At 34.7% G+C, this 16,089-nt stretch overlaps 1 protein-coding gene across 1 annotated transcript in view; it reads left to right on the forward strand.

Moving 5' to 3' along the window:
- The window catches only part of UBL3 (ubiquitin like 3), a 64,336-nt gene that overhangs the window by 1,754 nt on the left and 46,493 nt on the right, over window positions 1-16,089 (forward strand). The window lies entirely within an intron of this gene.

Genomic DNA, 16,089 nt, shown 5'->3' on the forward strand with positions numbered 1-16,089 from the left:
AAAAGCTAATAAAACACAGTATTGAGCCTTGATCTTTGAATGTTGAGAACTTGAAACAAAAAGTACTTTTGTTTATTGATGCTTTTCTTTCTGTTTCTAAAGGTTAATGTTTGTTAATGTTCTGAGTCTGTTGGCTAACAGAACCCTGTAGGCTTACAGTGAGGGGAGGTGGTGAATTTGTGAGTTGAAATTACACTTTGCAGTCCTAGGGGCAAACATAATGCAATTAACAGGACGATCTCTAAAGAATTGAAGTTAACATTAGCATTTGAGTGTTCATGTATTCCAGTGAAAAAACAAAATTGAACTTGGCTGATTAAATTTTTAAATGTCAGATAATTTCTGTAGGAGCAAACCTCATTTACAGACTTAAAAACAAACCTAACTGGCTGTAAATGGCATATTTTGACCTTGGTTTAAAGCCATTTTGCTTATGTTTGATTTGTCATTTGATGTACTATTTTAATGTATAGGAACCACAGTGTTCTGTTGTGTGGCCACACAGCAACTTACACTCTCCTTCCTGAGTCTTAAAACTCGTGAATTGTCCCTTTAGTTTTTCCCTTCCCTCCTGGTGTGCACCAGGAGGTATGGGAGAATAGTCTCCTGCCTGACTAAGGATAAGCTGGACATGGTTTCCTCTACCCCATTCTTGAAGTTGCCTGGAAGGGTGTGTTGACTGAGTTGGAAAATGCTATTTCCCCTGTCTGATGAGTATTTTGGGGGCTAATCGCTTCCAGCACAGATTTGTTCTCTAAAGTCTCCATTTTATATTGTCGGTGGTGCAAGATATGTTCACTCTATTCTGTCATAGAAATTGTAATGAAATAGATTTGTGTCTTTAAAACAGTGCCACTACTTTCTTTAGGCCCAGTGATGAAGAAAAGCTGGAATGTGCGTAGCATCAGTTACAAATTGAAATGATTTGGGGAATACCATTTCCAAGTCAGAAGAAGGTTCGGAAGCTAATGTTCGGATCAGGGGAACGGGAAGTAGTGGCAAGGTTATATTAATAGGTACAATTATAAAATATAACTATTTCTGTTTTAGACTGTATTTTAAGGCCTTGATTCGGTGGTGCTTTGAGATCCCTTGATTAAAGGTGATATGCAAGGGCAAAGCAGTATTATGTAATAAACATATAATGCCCTGATGATGCTGTTTCAGAGTATGTCTAATCTACAGCTCAGATTAGATTGTTCTGAGTATTTTTTAATGTCTCATTTTCGAACTGCTCAACTTGTTGGAAGTCTTGAGGTTTTTTTTCTATGTCACAACCTCTTAAGCCTTCATTTGCTCTTACTTATATCGCATTTTTGCTTAAAAAGTACCTTTATTTGATAAGTGCCTGTAGTTCTCAACTTTTGAAATATAACATGATAAATATGGTTAAAAGTTGTTGATTAAATGCTTTTTGTTTTGTTAAAGTCTTCATGTCAATAATTGACAGTTTGCATTTACATTTATGACTTAAAGTAAGAACCATTTCAGCACTCTGAATCTTGAACAACCTTAGCTTCCCTACCCCCACCTCCTTCCACAAGCTGACATTTCTTTTGCAACGTAACTCCTAACTGATAAGGATATGTACTCTTGGAAGTATGAATGCATACATTTTTGTAATGTGCAGTAAAATGTTCAAGTTTCTAATGGTGACAGTCTGTGCTATGTAGAAACAAATGTTATGCTCTTTTACATGTTAATGGTGCTTGTCCTTGTATAGGAAAATCCTAGTTGGGAGATGAGGTGGGGCAGTGAAATTACAACCTCTGTCATTTTTTCATTAGAGATAATTCATTGTTGAGCTACAGTAATTGCTAAATCAATTGATGTTTTTGGTAAAGTCTTCATATGGCAATGATTGTGACTGACTTTAAAACCGATATTCTAGCATCTTTTTTTGTTTTGTAAATACAACTCCCATTTCAAATTTGTTTCTAAACATTCAGTAAGTTTTTGTGTTTACCATAAGGAGTCTTTTTTTTTTTATAACCTGAATTTAGCAAGTTGATCTTTTTGGAGGGGAGTGGCACCCCTAGTGAATGGATTGCTATGCTCTTTAAAAAAATTTACAGTTGGTAATTTGGCAATTAACATCTGTAAATATGTCCTATATATAAGTGTATTTACATAAAATATTGGTTTTTCTTTTGCTATAAATGATTGAGTTTGAACTAAAAGATATACTAGCATTCCAGGATAATAACTTGTGGAAAAAAAAAAACCCTAAAAATATCTGAAGAGAATATCATTGTAGTACATTGTATTTAAATGATTCATTTCCTTTATTTTTTTTTCCAGCCCAAATCATAATTCATGATGGGGCAGTATTCATTGTTAATAATTGTAGGAATAATTATGCTAATGACTATAGGTTTTCTGAAAGAAAATGTTTACTCTTTCTGTTAATGGTAAGGCCTAAGCCTGGATAGATAAGGTGGTAATTTTGTTTGCTGGGCTGGGAAAATTATCAAGAAACAAATTATTTATAGGAGTATTATAGAAAACATCTGAGCTACTATTTAGAGTTTTGGACTAAAATTATATTTTATGATATTTATAAAATTGAAAGCCCTACGTAAAAAAGAAATTGACAGTGTGAGAATATTAGCAAAGCAATTTTGGTATTTGAAACATTTTAATTCATAAAACAGAAAAGCCCTGTATCTTTTTAAGCTATTAATGTAGAAATTGTAATAGATACAACAATTTTTAGTCTGGGGTTAATAAGATAATGATAATTTGAGTTTTTTCATTGGTTAATGATTTTTTGGGGGGTAATGTTACATCTCTTTTATTTGTGGAGAAATATGGGAGCCCTCTGGTGGACAGGAAATTACTAAAATGAATTTCCTTTCAAATTGAACTTTTACCACTTTTCCAAGTTAAAGGAAAATGACAGATGTAGAGTATGCCAGGGGATGATGTCATGCTAGAAAAAGGTCCAGAGAAAAGAAAATTTTTAACTTTGAAGAAGGAGTATATTAAGATCTAGTGCCCCAGATATTCTCTTTACTTATAGCTTCTTTTAATTTTTCTTTCTCTTGCTGGAGCTCTTATTTCAAATATAAGTGGGGAAGTTTTATGAAGCTAAAGGGTAGATAAGTATGTTTACCTTTGTAAATATGTGACAATGAACAGTTTAATAAATAATATATCTCAAATGGCATGTTCTTCTAAATTGTTTTACTTGAATATGTCTTACATTTGATGTTCTGAATTAGACATTTTTCATTAAGAAAACAGAAGACAGTTTACCTCAGCTTTGAATGCCTTTTGCTTTCTGCCTCTAAATCCTATTCCAGCTCATGTCCCTCTCCTGTGAAGATTGCTTTTAGTTCATTTCTAGCCCTCCAGTGTGAACCATTTTGTGTCAGTGTGTTTGAGATTCTTCTTATACAGTGTCAAATTTATATGGATATCTGTCTTATATTACATCTCCCATGATTTTTAAAACAGACATTTAAAAGCCAGTGAGTGATTTTCTTAACTCATGGAGCATTATTCTCTTTATTGTAAAAAAGTAAATATTGTTCCCTATTACTACTACTGATTATGGTGTTAAATATGAAGTGTATGATGCCTGCTTCTGTTACTACTTTGAATATGGAAAATGTATTTTTAATATTAAATCTTGAAATTCTTTTAAATTAGTGGTTGGTTACTAATGGCTCTAATTTTCTTAATATGTTCTATTCTATAAGCTACAACTTCAAATCCTGAGCACCTAATATAGATTGTGAAGCTTTATGCCCCTTCACTGGGTCAATAATTTACAAAGTGACATGAGGCAAGTCAATTGAGACGTGAGAATAAAAATATTAGAATTCCTATTTATTTATTTTATGCTCCAGAAAGTCAGAGGAATTAAGCTTTTGTATTAATATATGGATTGGCCTTGAGGCTTTTCTAGGTCCACATTCAGATGGTTACAACGAGTGTGGTTTGCTGAGGGAGCTTGTGTGAGTTCTGTAATGTGGAGGCCAACAGCAGCACATGACTTTCTCAAAGTTTTTGTGGTTTTTCTGTTAAAGTATATTATATAGTTCTTTAAAAAATGCTTTTTAAAAGAATCTATGATACTTTGAATTGAGATGGGGTGCAGAGGTTCACTGTCAGTATTTAAAAGAGTTGCTAAAAGAAAAAAAAGAAAACTCAAAGCTGAATTACACATTTTTATTTCACAAAAGAGGAATATTATAGATGCCGATATTTTCCATGATGACAAGAAGCTATCAATATTATGCTACCTAGCAGATATTGTTGAGAAAACAAACACTAAGTTGTCTCTATAAGGCAAAATTGACATTTTAGTCAACAAGTGAGAAAGTATCTGCTTTTCAGAAGAGACTAAGGTTATAGAGAGAACATTTTGAAAACATGTTTAGACATTTCCAGTCTGTTGAAAAATCTTACAGAGAATTTCATTGGACTTTGGACCCATTTGTTAGAAACTTAGAAACACATTCTACCGAGCTTGCAAAAATATCTGACATCAGGAAAAATAAAATTTTCATAACACTGACATCTGCTAACTGACTTCTAACAAAAACTTGTGCATATTTGGTGATAGACTAGAAGAGTGATATAATTTAGTAAACCAGTAAGTGATATATTCTTCTGTAAAGATTGGTGCATCTTTGTGAACTAAGTTTTTCAGTTATGACTTAAACAACAGTTTTTAAAATGTCAAAGTACGTTGAACTTCACAAATTAGGAAAGCAAGATTTTAAAAAAATAAAGAGACATATTGAATAATAGTGCTCTCACTTAAAATGTTAATAGCAGTAGCATTTTGAGTGATTTTAAGATCAAAACAAATTAGTATTTAACATCGTTAATAGTTAAAACAATATTAAAATCTTTTAATTTCTGTTTTAGTATTTGTTTTACAATATACATAAAATATGATTTACAAATGAATATACATATATTGGAGGCATATGCTCAAGTATTTTATAGTTGGTATGTCCAATAAAAAAAAATTTAAGAGCGCCTGGGTGGCTCAGTCAGTTAAGCATCTGACTCTTGATTTCAGCTCAGGTCATGATCTCACGGTCTTGAGATCAAAACCCATGTCAAGCTCCCCTCAGCCCAGTGTCTGTTTGAGATTCTCTTTCCCTCTCCCTCTGTGCACCACCCCCCTACATATGTACTTCTCTCTCTCTAAATTGTTTTATTATTTAAAAAAATAACAAAACAAAATTTAGAAGCAATTTTATAAGATGACTTCAGGTTTTTGAGCATTTTAAGTTTTTGTGTTTGATATTTAGGTTTAATGTTTCCTGCCTTGTTGAACAGTTACATTTTTCTGTGGTCAGTATGCCTACCTATTCCTCTCTAGCTATTTACAGTTGCTAATTCTAATTTGCTGTGGGTGTGGAAAGCAGATTTCAAAGTTTATTAAAGTATATTAAAAACATCAAATGGTGTCCAAGTAGGATTTTCAGGAGTTGCTCTATAGTAAAGTGCATAATCATTGTTTCATGGACTTAAGCATGTCTGTTTTGGCTGCTTAGAGTTCTCTTTACTAGAAGGGCTTATTTTCTTGCTCTTAACTGTGTTTTGCAGAAATGTAGATTTTTGATAGTGTAGTGTAGATTTTGATAGGTAGATGATTTAGAAAATAAAATTAACATGCACAGCTTTATTTTGAGTGCACAGGAGAGAGAAGGTAGTATTTGTTGTGCACTTGCTGCTATACTAGGCAACTGCTTGGCATTTTACACAATAACATTTTATTTAATCCTCACCATGACCCTGGATAAATACAGTTGGTATATAGGGAAAGAAGCTGCAAGTGCCTGCCAGGAGGAGACCACCAGGAATGCAGTGGTAGTGAAACAAAGAAGGTTAATGACTTGGGGTAGCAAGGAAGAGCACACGCCTGAGAAACCATGCCTAGCCTCAGTAACAGGAAATGCGAAAAGTTGGGGGTAGGGTTTGGGTTGTGCTGAATGATTCTAATGAGAAACCAGGCAAAGTAGAAACTAGCTCAGGATTGTGGACTATGGGCCATGAAGTGGAGGTGGGTTTAGTAATTGGATCTGTCAGTGGTCTTTGTTCAGGAGGCAGGAGAAATGAAAGGGACTGGGGCAGATCTAAGTCATTTTGGAACTCTAGTGTGGTGATGGGAGAAATTTTTGTTGCCTGTTGGTCTTCTGTTGGCCTTGTCTGTGTCTTTTAGAAACACCACAGTGTGATTATCAACAGAGGTGAGTTTTACTTTCTCACAGTCTAGGTTTAGAGGGAATAAGGAGGTCAAAGAAGCTAGTAAAAAGCAGAGCCCTGATAGGAATTTGCGTCTGATGGCAATAGTGATAAACATGTGAAGTTCTTTCCCCCTACCATACCTGAGCTATATCCCTGAGGCAGAATACCTTAGATTCCTTACCAACACCTTGCCCCAGGCATTCACCACTGGCTGGTCTGAGCTAGCCTGGTAGAGTAGAGATGACACCTGTTTTGTGTACCTTTGCCAACTACTGTGTAATCTCTGGGTTGGAATGATTTTAATGAGCATGGATTGTCTTATTAATTGCTAGAATTAAGGGGAGTTTTCTTTAAATTTGTTGGAACTCTGAATCTTATGTATATACAATAAAATACAGTACAGTAGAATTTTTTCTGTAAAGGTACCACTTTGGATGTAGAAACTATTATTGCTTTATATATCTAACACAGATTTTTAATGGATTCAGTGCTTTCAGAGTATTTTGTTTTTGTTTTTATACTCTAGCTACTTATGTATGGTGCAGATTTTTTGGGGGGGTGGTGCAGATTTTCTATTGACTGATTCAAACCCAGTAGCATTTTTTAATGGTGTAAATAAAATATATATGTGTGCGATTTTCTATGACTAGATTTTGAGAAGAAAATGTTCTTTCTGCTGATGAAAATTGTCTAAGTTAGGCATTATATCTTTTGTTTATGAACTTAATTAAGATGGCAGTTCATTGTGTCTAGACAAAATATTCTCATATGTTCAGTTTTTTCACTTTTATATGAAATTAGTGTTTTTGCCTTAGAAATATTCCTATTTCTATATGCTGCTTTTTTCATTTAGTTGTATATTCATGAACAGCTATCCATACAAATAAGTATAGAACCATATTATAATTTTGAACTGATTCTGATAGATGTACATAAATTGTTTAGCTAATCCATACCCATGGGCATTTAAAAGCTATTATAAGCAATGGTATAATGCATATTTATTTATTTATTTATTTAGAAAAGATTTTATTTATTTGACAGAGAGATCACAAGTAGGCAGAGAGGCAAGCAGAGAGAGGGGGAAGCAGACTCCCCACTGAGCAGGGAGCCCAATGTGGGGTTTGGTGATCCCAGGACCCTGAAACCATGACCCAAGCCAAAGGCAGAGGCTTAACACACTGAGCCACCCAGGCGTTCCTATGTAATACATGTTTTAAAACGTAACTCTATGCCTTGCTTGATTCTTTTTTTTTTTTTTTTAAGATTTATTTATTTATTTGAGAGGGGGGTAGAGAGAGAGAGAGAGAGAAGAGAGCATGCTGGTGTGAACATGTGCCCATTGGGGAGGAGCAGAAGAAGAGTGAGGGAATCCCAAGCAGACTTCCTGAGCATGGAGCCCACAGTTCCGCTGGATCTTGCAACCCTGAGATCATGACCTGAGCAAAAACCAGGGATCTGACGCTTAACCTACTGAACCACCCAGGCACCTCTGATTATTTTCTTAGGATAAAATTCTTAGGAATGTAGTTGCTGTCTGTTAGATATGTGTTAAAATTTGGGGAGGAGAGTTACATATTAATTAAGTTTAAAACATCCTTGAATTTCTGGATAACCTTAAATTGTTTTTTATGCATTATCCTACTAATACGTTTCATTACATTTCATTTACAATGTATGCATTTTTGTTCATCAAAAAGATTGACTAGTAAAGATTTAGTTATCAAACGTATGATGTCTTCATAAAATAGGCTGGGAAATGTTTTTTGTTCTTTGTAATAAAAGATTGTGAAGATTAATTTTATTTCATTCATAAATGTTTGAAAGAATTCACTGGTGAAGCCATCTGGATTTTACTTGTGGGGATTGTTGAATCTATTTCATATATATATATATGACTATTCATAGTTTCTATTACTTTTGTGTCGGTTTTGACAAGTTTTGCTTTTCAAGAGATTTGTCCATTTCATCTAAATTTTCCAACTTGGTTTATGATTTTACATGCTTTTTATTTATTTATTTTGATGTTCATAGTATCTAATGATACCTGCTTTTTAAATCTGCTTATTGGTAATTTGTGCTTCCTTTTTATCTTGATCAGTTTTCAGAGAGCCAATTTTCAAATTTAAAATGTTCTTTATTTTCTAATTGGTTCTGCTTTTAGCTTTCTTTCTTTCCTCCTAGTTCTTTTTTTTTTTTTTTAAATTTGCTGTTCTTTTTCAAGTTTCTTGAGATGGATACTCAAATCATTAACTATCTATCTTCTTTTTTAAATGTAAGTATTTAAGTCTATGAAATTTCCCTCTAAAGCAACTTTTCCAGCAACTTTAGCTGGATCTCACAAGTTTGATATATCATATTTTTATTTATCACTCAACTCAGAATATTTTAGAATTACCTTTGTGGTTTTTTCTTTGATCCATGGGTTATCCAGAAATATATTACATAATATCTAAACATTTGGGGATTTTTTCTAGCTATATTTTTTGTTGTTGATATCCAGTTTAATACAACTGTGGTCTAGGATTATTCTGTGATTTTATTTGTGTGCAATTAATTGACACTTGGTTTATGGTCAAGTTTTAGAATATTTGAGTGTGCTGTGCTCAGTGTCACTTAAGTCAATTATATTAATCATGTTTAAATCCACTGTATTGCTACTTTTTTCTTTTTTTCACTCAATTGAGAGAAGTGCGTTAAAATCTCCAACTGTGTCCTCTTCATTCTCTGAAATTTTGCCTTATATATTTTGAGACTAAGTTATTGACTGCAAATAAATACACAATTATATCTTCCTGTTACTGTCATTCTCTAGTAATAATCTTTGTTTTAAAACTTATTTTTTTGGATGTAGTGTACTTTTCTTTTGGCTTTTTCCCATCTTTTTACTTAAAACCTTTCTTTGTCCTTAGAGATGAAGATGAATCTCTTCAAGTATCATATAGTTGGGTTTTGTTTTTTATTAAACTTGGTAATCTGTGTTGTTCTACATTTAATTGCCTTAATACATTTTGGGGGATTAAGTTGACCATTTCACAATTTGTTTTCTACTTGTACTGTCATTCATTTTAACATCCTCCCTCATTTCTTGCTTTCTTTTGGATTAATCAAACGTTTTTCCCCCTCATATCCTGACTCTTAGCTTGTTGTTATAAATTCTTTTATTATTTCCTTATGGGTAACCTTTACATCTTTGGCTTGAGTCTGCCATCAGTTACTTCCTTTACCATTTTCAGGAAAATGCAAAGGCCTTAAATACTTGAATCCCATTTCTCTCTTCCATGCTTTGTTTTAGTTTAAACCTCCAAAGACATCATTATTGTTGCTGTTAAGATAATAGTAACACTAGTAGTAGTAGTAGAAATAACAATGTTGTTATTAAAACAGCCATTACTCATTTCACTTTATCCTTACGTTTACCGTTTCTAGAAGCCTTCATTTCTTCCTGTTTTATTGTATTTACTTCTGGGTCATTTTCCTTTGATATAAGGAACTTTAGTATTACTTTGAGTGCAGGTCTTCTGGTGATAAATTCTCTGTCTTCATATGCTTTAAAAATGTATTTGTTTTACCTTCATTTTTAAGGGGTCTCTTCTTTCTGCACCTTCAAGTTATTTTATGACTTCTGGCTCCCACTGCTTTTGGTTTTACTGTTGCTTCTTTGAGGTTAACGTGTTTTCCTTTGGCTGTGTTTTAGATTTTATCTTTGTCTTTGGTTTTCAGCAATTTTACTATTGTATGCTTATGTATGACTTATTGTAATTCTTTGTACAGTTTGTAGAGCATCTTGAGTCTATGGCTTGTTATCTTTTGTTTCTTTGGGAGTTCTCTTAGCTGTTATTCTTTAAATATTGTTTCTATCCAGTTCTCTCCTTTCCTTCTGAGACTATAGTTATATGTATGTTAGGTCATTTCATAGTTTCTACTCCCACCCTACTCTGTATTAGTTTGGATATTTTTTACTTATTTCAAGTTCACTTACCATATCTTCTCTGTCCAATGTCCAGTTATACCCAATTATTGAGTTCTTGATTTCAGGTTTGTATTTTGTATTTCAGGCCCCAAATTTACAAAGGCTTAAGTTCTCACAACGTTTTCATCAGTTTTCTTGAGTGTATTAATCATTGTAATGTTCCTGTTTGATGACTCTGATACCTAGATTACCTGTGAGCCTTTTTCTCTTGCCTGGTTTTTGATCATTTGATTCTTTTTTGTAGGACACCTGGTAATGTTTTATTAACATTGTGATGAAAAATTATAGAGGATCTGAATGATGTTATCTTTCTCCAGGTAGGCTTTAATATTCTCTGGCAGGCAGTTAGAAAAACATAGGTCACTTTGATTCATCAGTGATTGATATGACATGAGGCTGAATTCTGGGCCATCAGGAAATTCAAATAGCCTTGGAGTACATAGCCCTTCTATGGTCTCACTTGAAAGTTTGGAGTAATTACCAAGATGCTTCTTTTTTGATAAGCCTTGGCAATTTTAGGTACAGTTGACCCTTGAACAACACAGGTTTGAGTTGCACAGGTCCACTTACACATGTATTTTTTCTTCCTGTGATTTTCTTAATAACATTTTCTTTTCTCTAGCTTACTTTATTTGTTTGAATACATACATAATACTGTTAACTTAAAAATTATTGGTAAGGCTTCTAGTCAACAGTAGGCTGTTAGTAAAGTTTTTGGGAAGTCAGAAGTTATATACAGATTTTTGACTGCTCAGAGATCAGCACCCGACTCCCATGTTGTTCAAGGGTCCCCTGTATTGCGAGGCTGATGAAAGGCCTGCTTAAGTTTTTAGTCTCTTTTAGTCTTTTTGCTGGGTTTTCCTGTATTTCAGTCCATGTTGTTTATGATTCAGCACATTTCTGGGAGGTAAAAACTGAGCAGAATGTTGGGCTTGTTCTTTGAAATTCCGTTTTATCTGAGATCCTCAATTCCTGGCTACCTTGGAAGTACAGAATTCCAGTTTCTGTCTTCCCAGTCCACTGAGACTGATGCAAACTCCAGGATGCTGCTTTCTGCTTGGCCTTTATGCCCTGTACTGGTAGTTGGCAAATAACCCAAGGCGAAAAAGTAGACATCTCAGCGTGTTTTCCTTCTCTCTGAGCTCTTGGCTCCTAATGTCCTGGTTCTCTTGATTGTCCTTCTGTGCCTTCAAAATGCCGGGTTTGCTTGTTTTGTATTTTACTGTTTTTTATAGTTTTCAGTGGGCAATAGCATTGACACTGCTGTTCCTCATAGCTTGACTAATTGCTTTTTTCCCCTTTTTTTTTTGCAATTTTGGCTATACACTCACCAGTTAGATCTCTCTTTTATTTAGAATAAAAGTGGCAAAGAATAGCTACAATTAATTAAATACTTAATGTATGTTACTTACTATGCCACCATCAGCCAAGCAGTTGCTTTAAGTCAGACATCTAGGAATCATATTTGAATTCTCCCTTTCCCTTACCCTCAGATCTAGTCCATTACAAAATATATCTGTAATCCATCAGTGCTCTTTGTCTCCATACCACTACTCTGGTGCAAGCATCATCTCTTTCTCCTGGACTACTGCATTAGTCTTAGAACTCATTCTTCCATTTCCATTCACATTCCCCAAATACATTTCCAAAAATAGCTTGAGTGATGTTTATAAGACATAAATTGCATTATCTTTCCCCTCTGAAAAACAGAAAACTTCAGCAGCTTTCCATTGAAGAATAAATTCCCATAGAGTAAAGTCACAAAACCTTACCATGGTCCTTCAGAGTCATCATCTGGCTCCTTCCTGTCCCTGAGATCTTCTCTCATTTGACTTATGAAGCTTCAGTAATACTGAGTTCCTCGCAGTTCCTCAAATAAGCTCCAAGCTCTTTTCCACAGCTAGGCTGAGTCTTTGTATATTTCGATCCCTGTGCTTGCAACACTTATTAGTATACTTCTGTGCCTCTCTATATGGCTAATGCCTTCTTATTTTTTCTGTCCACAGAGATACTTCCTGACCATATCTAAAGTTGAAGTCCCTTGCTCTCTGGTTTATGCCTCTGGACTCATTAGCATCCTCCATAGAACTTGTCGCACTTTGTATTTATTTATCTTTCCCAGTAGACCATAGATAGAGTCTGTGAGAGTTGATACATTATCTTTCATTTGTCACTATAGCTATTATGTAGTATGGTTCCTTTTGTATATAGTAAGTTCTTTGTGAATAGTTGTGTATTAAAGGAATACATAACTCTAATAGGCACTGTACAAAGCTTATTACTCGGGAGGTTTAATCCTCTAAGAGAATTCTCAGAACAAGCCCATTAGGTAGGTAGGTTCTAGTGTTAGTGGTATTTTATTCATAAGGAAAGTGGGATTTAAGATGGTTGGTAATTTTCCTGAAGCTACCAGCTAGGTGGACTTTTTGTGTTCTTGGATTGTTTTTTACTTCTCTAACTTTTGGACCATTATTACCTTACTTACAGCATATCCTCTTTACTATGTCCTAATGCTAATTTCTGTGATTATACAAATATTCTGGCATTTTAACTTCAGCTTCTTGCCTTTACTTAACAAAGGATTTTTGCAACTATCAAGTATGGTGAATGATTTTTCAAGCTATAAAATCTCTCATTATTTTATGACTGTAAATAGACTGTTACAATCAATTACATATATTTGAATATATTATATATATTAAGCTCATATTTAAAGAAAACATTTTGTCTTTTTTACTTAAAGGACTGTTCAGTTATACAGATTTTTTTTAATACTCAAAATAATAAAATTTCCATGATAGGTATCATTTTATATCTATATTTATTAGTCTGATGTAATAATCATGCCCTTTTTATTTCTTTGCATTATTCTCTCAATCAACAACATTTGTTGAGCAAATGCTATATGCCAGGCATTGTTTTAGGCTTTGGTGTACAGTGGTGAATGAAACAAAGTTCCTCTCCTTAAATGGAGCTTACATTTAAGTAGTAGGGAGATGACATTAAACAGGTAAGTAAAAAGTAGAGTATAGTAGGTGTTGGTAGGTACCCCAGAGAAAAATAAAGCAGGAGAGGGGGTTAGAGAATGCTAGGAGAATATGCCTGTCTTGGCCAGTTTTAAATATTGTGTTCAGGGAAGAGCTCACTAAGATAATGACATTTTTATATGGATCTGAAGGAGATGGGGAACAAGCCATTCAGTTATCTTAGGAAGTCATATTCCGGGCTATGGGAATACTGCCTCATGATTTCTTTGTTATTTTTTTGTTTGTTTCACTGTTTCTTCTGCCAGTCTTTACCTTAAATTTTTGTGTTTCTCACAAAACAAAGTGGTTTTTGTTTATTTTCCTTCTGTGTGAACTAAGTGATTATTACCTTCCTCACAATTTTTTTTTTTGCAACAAACATTTATTGGAGTCCTTTGTGCCAGATAGATTCTGTCAGTAGAGCCGATCAATTTTATCTAGTGTCTCCCAAGTCCATTTCCTCTAAATTAGCTCCCACCACCTTCAACCAAGTCTTCATTCAGACATTGGTCCCCTTTATCCACTGCTATCCACCTTTCACTCAGGTTTGTCTTTTGAAAATACAGATCTCGTCCTTGGACTATTCCTCTTAATAATGGCTGGCTGTCACTTACAGGCCAATCCTGGCCAGACTCCTTAGGTGGTAGCATTAAAGCTCTTAGCAGTTGCCTTCCATCCATCCTCATCTCTTGCTTTTACCCCTTTGTGTTGTGATGAACCCCCTGCTTGACACACATCTTTCTGTTAACTTTTATGCTTCTCTCTCTGAACCTTGCATAGACTTCTCTTTCTTTACAGAATGCACTGCTCCTCCTTTTTGCACCGTTTGTACCTGAGACTTGTTCTCAATTGCAGGGCTAATTCTTTGGTAATATCTTAAAACTTTGTCAGCCACTCAGTCACCTTAAGTATAGCACATGCTGGAGGCTCCAAACCAAGTGACAGATGAGGCAAAGCTGCCTTCTAGGAGGGACCGGGGAATTAGAGTAGCAAGACAGATTTTTTTCCGTCAAGTGTTGGCGACAGTGTAAAGCACCAAGTCCAGAGAGATGGGGCTTACATCCTGGTTAGGGCTTAGCATCTCTGGTTCTGAGCCCAGAGATTTCTAGGTAGTATGAGTCTTAGCATTTCTTGGAGTACCATCATAACACCAGACGAACAAGGCCCAGTCTACAGAAGTGCTAGGTGAAAGCACTGGAATCCTAGTTAATTGGGCTGGAATTAATCTTATTACCTCTACGCTAGTACTTATAAATATTTTTAGCTGCTGCTTCTGCTAGACGGATGATCTGCTTTTTGAGGGCCGAGAGGAGCCTTATCTTACTCATCTCTCTATATACTCCTGTGCCTAGCACAGTGCCTCTTATATAGAGAATACTCAGTGAATGTTGAATTAGCACTGCAGCTTTGTCCAATAGAACTTTCTGCATTGATCAAAATATTTGTGCTGTCCAGTAAGGTAGCTGCTGGCTGCTGGCTTTTGAGCACTTGCAAAGTGGCTGGTGTGACTCAGGAACTAAATTTTTAAATTTCATTTTAATTAACTTAAATGTAAATAGCTATGTGTGGCTAATGGGTACTGTATTGGACAGTGCAGTTATATATGGTTTACATAATTAATTCTCTCAGTGGGTTAAAAAGATCACTGGGTTTTTTGGCTTATCTTCCAAATGGTCCCAAATTACTGAGCATTTGGTTTTATTTTTTTGTGATTTTTCTGTTCTCTTGGTGTCAGCATTAATTTTTTGCTGTTCTCATTATGTATACTGTCATCAGCCTCTCTTTTAGCTTTTTGGATTTTAGTCTAAGTGGCATAGAAAGACATGTAATCAAGCTTATAGCATTCTCTTTAAAAAGAACAAATAGTGTAGGAACCTAGGAGTTGTCTTTGACCTCTCTTTAACCCCAGTAAGAATGTGAAATTAGCCCTCAGGAAAGAAGAGAGGGCTGAAAATATAAATTAGTGTGCACATTCAACTGAAGAAAAAATCCTATCAATATGACATTACATGAATTCATCAAGGGGGAGGTGGGACAGCCCAAAAGTACAATGCCTCCATTTAGAGATAGGAGAATTTAAAAATGAGAAGAGGAACAGAGTTAAGGGAAATTTTTTTCTAAGTTTCATTATTGTGAAAGCCATGCAAGGAAAAACTCAAAGAGGAATAGTGGTGGGCTACAGCAGATATTGCAAGGAGGTGAAGAATAAGGACTAATTGAAGTCCATTTGGGGTAATGTGGTGAAGGCTAAATGGATCTTAACTCATTGTCAAGTATTTTTCTGTGGTTAAAACAGTGTTTTCCTTGTAATTCTTCCATATTGAAGTGCTAGGCATAGAAGGATTCATTATGGCACTCTTTTTGAAATCAGTACTATTTTTTAGTTTCTGTGTCCACAGCTACCTTTTCTGTCAAAATGTTTTGCTTTGCTAGTGTAGAATCTGGATAGGCATTAATAGTACTTTTTGCTCTAAAATTCATTCTTTTTAATCCTGTACAGGTGAATTTCTCCATTACCTAATAGTAGGGCTGTTGTTTCAGTAGTGATCATTCAGCTCATGCTTTGATGCAGGGTTTACTAAGAGATACTGTTTTTTTGTTTTTTTTTTTAAATTTTCCATACCCAGAGAAAGACAGTTTTGCTAAAAATTGGGGCATCTTGTCTCTTAGGGGTGCTTTCACATTCCAGCTGGCATAGGAAGCAAGCAAATGGCTCTTTCATTTCCCGAAGTGTTGTCTACATTACTCCTTTGAGACTTAGGACAGGCAACCAAGGGAAAAAAATGAGGAAAATATTTTTCCTGCATATCTTTATTCTAAAGTAGAGACGAATTCACTCTTAGGTTGTGCATAGTGCAGATGTAAGTGTATTGTATT

This window comes from Martes martes (genome assembly GCF_963455335.1).
Source record: "Martes martes genome assembly, chromosome: 3".
NCBI classification, from domain to species: Eukaryota; Metazoa; Chordata; class Mammalia; order Carnivora; family Mustelidae; genus Martes; species Martes martes.